The 6,000-nt window shown below is 46.9% G+C and overlaps 1 protein-coding gene across 1 annotated transcript in view; it reads right to left on the bottom strand.

Annotated features, from left to right (window-relative positions):
* LOC310780212 (uncharacterized protein) overlaps positions 1–6,000 on the bottom strand; it is a 96,911-nt gene that overhangs the window by 46,749 nt on the left and 44,162 nt on the right. The window lies entirely within an intron of this gene.

Below are 6,000 nucleotides of genomic sequence, written 5' to 3'. Positions count from 1 at the left end.
GAGGAGGAGTGGTTACTATACAGCCATCAGCAGCACTGCCTCTCTGGAGCCCTGCAGAGGAGGAGTGGTTACTATACAGCCATCCAGAGCACTGCCTCTCTGGAGCCCTGCAGAGGAGGAGTGGTTACTATACAGCCATCCAGAGCACTGCCTCTCTGGAGCCCTGCAGAGGAGGAGTGGTTACTATACAGGCATCAAGAGCACTGCCTCTCTGGAGCCCTGCAGAGGAGGAGTGGTTACTATACAGCCATCAGGAGCACTGCCTCTCTGGAGCCCTGCAGAGGAGGAGTGGTTACTATACAGCCATCAGCAGCACTGCCTCTCTGGAGCCCTGCAGAGGAGGAGTGGTTACTATACAGCCATCCAGAGCACTGCCTCTCTGGAGCCCTGCAGAGGAGGAGTGGTTACTATACAGCCATCAGGAGCACTGCCTCTCTGGAGCCCTGCAGAGGAGGAGTGGTTACTATACAGCCATCCAGAGCACTGCCTCTCTGGAGCCCTGCAGAGGAGGAGTGGTTACTATACAGCCATCAGCAGCACTGCCTCTCTGGAGCCCTGCAGAGGAGGAGTGGTTACTATACAGCCATCAGGAGCACTGCCTCTCTGGAGCCCTGCAGAGGAGGAGTGGTTACTATACAGCCATCAGCAGCACTGCCTCTCTGGAGCCCTGCAGAGGAGGAGTGGTTACTATACAGCCATCAGGAGCACTGCCTCTCTGGAGCCCTGCAGAGGAGGAGTGGTTACTATACAGCCATCAGCAGCACTGCCTCTCTGGAGCCCTGCAGAGGAGGAGTGGTTACTATACAGCCATCAGGAGCACTGCCTCTCTGGAGCCCTGCAGAGGGGGAGCGGTTACTAGTGGGGAAGGCCAACGCCAACCAATGTCTACCTGGCTAACATTAACCCATTGATACCTGATGCAGCATTTGCGTGTATATCCCTTTAAGTCTTAAAGGGATACACACACAAATGCTGCATCAGGTATCAATGGGTTAAACTATTTACTAAACAAGTAAGAAAGGAGTCTTGTCTTGTCTCTTGTCTCTTTCTATATAGATGACATCTCATCTGTAGGATGTGCAGCGTCTGATTTGGTGCAATTTGGACAATATTAATGAACTGTGAATAAACATGAGGACAGTGCTCTGTGCAGCAGCGGGGTTCAAGCTGTATGGGCATGTGCGCTTCTCAAGAAAGCTGCAAGCACAATTGGCCCATTCCAGACAGGCACAGCGGGGGTGAGAAAAAGCCCTTGAGGTCATCTATTTTATAACATCACTGAAATTTGGAATAATTTTGACCCCCCCCCCAAAAAATCATTTGAACCCCCCAAAAAAATCTTTGCTATAACAGAAAAATTGAATGAAAAAGTCAACTTCAAATATTAGTATAGACCCGAAGCGTCACTACTAGAGATGGGCGGATGAGCTTTTATGTCAGCCTAATACGCGTGTATGCATCATTCGTATGCATGAACCATCCGCCCGCCATAAATCCGCGCAAATCATTTCCTACTATTTATAGATCCGCGCCCGCCGTGCACCCGACATTTCACAACGCTATAAAGGAGCGAGTCTCGCATTGGGAAGACGTACTTACGGTTTCTGCTGCTGTCGGTGCGATCTAGGGCTGCCCCCTCCAGGTCGATTGGTCGATTGTTTGGTCGACATGCTCTTGGTCGACGAGATTCACGTTGGTCGAACAATCGCTGGTGTTCATAATTTCATAGGAGAGATTCAATTTCATAACAAGAAAATCGATCCGGAACGAAGTAACGTGCCGCGGAAGCAAGTTGCAACCACAGACCTTTTCTAGAAGCACACAGGGAGTGATCCAGGCTAGAGAGAGACACAGGCTAATAGTTAGCAGAAAGGAGAGCAACCAGCAGAGCGGAGATAGAATTAAGAATTCAATGGCTCAGCTATCAGCGCAAACAATGGACACGTTTCAGCATGCAGCCACCATCAGCTGTTAACAAGCTGTTAACGAGCGCAGTACGCACCTTATGAGATGAGACTGTCTGAGATGCCTGTCTAACTGGGACTGTAAATTCATGTAAATTCCCTGCACATGAATGCCTATTTAACTTAGCCTGTAAATTTCATGTACATTCAATGTAAACTCTTATTTAACTCCGTAAAATCTGTAAAACTCTGTAAATTCATGTAAATCCACTGCCTATTTAACGTCTATTTAACTCAGTCTGTAAATCTCATGTAAATCCAACGTAAATTCATATTTATCATTCACAGAACACTTCACCACTCGTGTACATATTGTATATATTTACTCGATTTGATTGCACTTGCAACTTTGCGATTGTCTTTAGTTATCTTCCTACTTCTTATCTCTGTATATTGATGTAACCGCTACGCTGCATACAGACACTAAGACAAATTCCTCGTATGTAACTTGCATACTGTGGCAATAAAAGTGATTCTGATTCTGATTCTGATTCTGAGACTGATAGTCATCAGTGATGACTGGACGTCCACAGACAGAGATACACTCCAACTCCGGTAATGTTAGACACGCTGTTATAAGATGTTACTGGAATAAATCGCAAAAGCTGTCTAGCTGTCCTTTCTGCCAACTAATTAGCCATGCCACGTGTGCTAACGTTAGATAACCATCGCACAGGCTTTCTCTGAACTGAGCAGGTGGCCAGGTGTTGCATGCCACGCTGATCAGTCTGTCCATTCCGCTAACGTTACAACGCTGCAAATAGCTTTTATTTATACTTATCAGCTATCGGGTATAGTGCGCTCAGTAGTCAGTACACTGCACAAAATAAGAAAAAAGTACACTGCAAAAAATGAAAACAAAAAAGTACACTGCAAAGACCCCGTTTCGACCAATCGATTGGTCGGAGCTGTGGTCGATTTCTTGTCGACCAGGATAATCTTTGGTCGAGGGCAGCCCTAGTGCGATCGCTGCACTCCAGGACTCCAAATAAACGTCCATGCTGTATTATGTCCAGTCAGCACTTGCCCTCACGTAGCTTCCTAGGCTAACGAACGCTATAGCTTTAAGTTTAGTTTACTGGATTCAGTGGATTATTGGCCTCATACGAACGCGGCTTCTCCTTCCAACGCGTCTTCAGCGGACTCCTGTGAGGTTCTGGCGACATCATTGACCATATATGGAGCAAGGTAGGAGATCCCACGTAGCACATGGCTCTTGTTTACCACTGCTTTGGGTCCTTCGGGGGTCCTATCGCACAATAGACGGCTAACAATCTGCCTGACGAAAAATGAAGCTTAAAATACGTTCATAGACTACAGAACGTAATTCATAATAATTGTACTCATTCATGATACATCATTTCACCCGCCCGGAACCCATCCGCTATTAATCAGAATGTTTATTTTTATGATCCGCGGTCAGCGCGATTATAACTGCAGCCCGCGCATCACTAGTCATTACATTCAGCGACTGTAGATGTTTTATGGTTATTTGGTATCGAGTTTCGATACTTACTTGGCACCGAAATGAAAGCATCGATACTAAGGGGTATCGAAGCCTCCCTTGTCAATCGATACCAATTTTCGATACCAAAACAAAACAGCGTCATTGAGCCTATAAGCATGCGACATGCTTGCACCCCACGCTCTAATACGGCTGGTGATTGGCTGTCATGTAGAAGCATGCAGGAAAAGTTACGCCCACTTTAGCCGGTGTGTGTTTGTTGTGAGCAGCATTGTTGTGAGGCAGGCAGCGTGCGGTGCGGAGACAGAAGTGGAACTAGCAAGCTAGTCTAACAAGCTATAATCCTATCCTGGAGTACCATATGGCCAAGATGATGAAAAGCACAGAAACAGAAACAGAAACAACAAGGACTGGTTTCCACAGACAAGAGAAATAATCGAGAGGTGGCTCAGCTTACCGCAAGTTGTTGTTGATGTTAGCGGTTATCAGAGCCCTCAGTCTGACAGTCTGGATGTGAGTTGTAGCATTAGATCGTTTAATTAATTGGCGTCCTAACGTTATGCGCAAGCGGGCATTGTGTATTTTTAGCAACTCGTTAACAAACGCTGATGTCATGATAGTTTGTTGAATGCAAATGCGATTCATTTATACTGATAGGCTAGTCAGTGAATGCATGAAGTGGAGCTGTCTCGTCAGTTTTGACAAGAATGACGTTCTGTTGCAGCAGTGAGCATTAAACACTGATCTGCAACGCTAGCGTTAGATGTTCAATTAATTAGTGTTAACGTTATATGCAAGCGGGCAGTTATCGCCCATTATGTATTTTTAGCAACTCGTTAACAAACGCTGATGTCATGATAGTTTGTTGAATATAAATGCGATTCACTTTGTGCCATTAAGGCTATATTGATAGGCTAGTCAATGCTCAACTATTGTCTTCCATGCATGAAGTGGAGCTGTCTCGTCAGTTTGGACAAGAATAGCGTTCTGTTGCATCAGTGAGTATTAAACACCGATTTGCAACTCTCCGTTTTGCACTGAAAACTATTGCACTGATTTATTTGTTTTACATTTCTTTCCTTTGTAGTACTCCAATATTTTTTTGTAGGGACAGCAATAAGTTTAGACAACTAAAAGTTATGTTAAATAGGTTTAGAGGTTTTATTTTTTTCTGCTGTAAAACTTGAAAAAAAAAAAGCGCCTAAAGATGTGTATCATAATTGTCAATGTGTAATGCAGTTTTATTTTTGTTAAAATGGATTTTTCAAAAAATTTGTATCGAAAAAAGTATCGTTCAGGAACCGGTATCGAAATCAAAGTATCGAAACGGTATCGATATCGAGCCCTAGTCAGGAGGTGTTGCCCGTGCCAAAAATGCAGGAATGGCTTCTGAGATACTGTATGTTTTTGAGGATTTTTTTTAAATAATATTGTTCAGCAAATATCTCTTTATTTCCATTTATTGTTTACAATTAAGTTGTTTTTTCTTAGAAATAAAGAAAAGTAGACAAAAGGAGCAAGAGAGAGAGGGAGAGGTGACAGGAGGGAAAAGGGGAGGTGACAGAGACAGAGAGAGAGAGAGAGAGAGAGAGAGAGAGAGAGAGAGAGAGAGGCGGCTGACAAGCCAGAACGCAGAAAAAAAGAGGAGAGAGAAAAACAGAAGGATGAATGAGAGAGGTTAAGAAGGACGGATGTTTAGAGGCATGACACAGGCTTAACTCTGACCCTGGCCCACTGCCAAACCAGGAGGAGAGACAGAGGGCTAGAGAGAGGGGGCTAGAGAGGGAGTGATAGAGAGAGAGGGGGGAGAGAGAGAGGAGAGAGGGAGAGAGAGAGGGGGGGAGAGAGAGTGAGAGAGAGAGGGGGAGACAGAGTGAGAGAGAGAGGGGGGGGAGGGAGGAGAGAGTGAGAGAGAGAGGGGGAGCCAGAGTGAGAGAGAGAGGGGGGGAGACAGAGTGAGATAGAGAGGGGGGGAGACAGAGTGAGAGAGAGAGAGGGAGAGAGAGAGGGGGGAGAGAGAGTGAGAGAGAGAGGGGGAGACAGAGTGAGAGAGAGAGAGGGGGAGACAGAGTGAGAGAGAGAGGGGGAGACAGAGTGAGAGAGAGAGGGGGGGGGAGGGAGGAGAGAGTGAGAGAGAGAGGGGGAGACAGAGTGAGAGAGAGAGGGGGAGAAAGAGTGAGAGAGAGAGGGGGAGACAGAGTGGGAGAGAGAGGGGGGGAGAGAGAGTGAGAGAGAGAGGGGGAGACAGAGTGAGAGAGAGAGGGGGGGGGAGGGAGGAGAGAGTGAGAGAGAGAGGGGGAGCCAGAGTGAGAGAGAGAGAGGGGGGGAGACAGAGTGAGATAGAGGGGGGGAGACAGAGTGAGAGAGAGAGGGGGGGGGAGGGAGGAGAGAGGGAGAGAGAGAGGGGGGAGAGAGAGTGAGAGAGAGAGGGGGAGACAGAGTGAGAGAGAGAGAGGGGGAGACAGAGTGAGAGAGAGAGGGGGGGGGATGGAGGAGAGAGTGAGAGAGAGAGGGGGAGACAGAGTGAGAGAGAGAGGGGGAGACAGAGTGAGAGAGAGAGGGGGGGGGGAG

Source organism: Poromitra crassiceps (genome assembly GCF_964638095.1).
Source record: "Poromitra crassiceps genome assembly, chromosome: 7".
NCBI classification, from domain to species: Eukaryota; Metazoa; Chordata; class Actinopteri; order Beryciformes; family Melamphaidae; genus Poromitra; species Poromitra crassiceps.
Note: the sequence above shows the minus strand (reverse complement) of the source record. Positions and strands in the feature narration are given on the sequence as shown.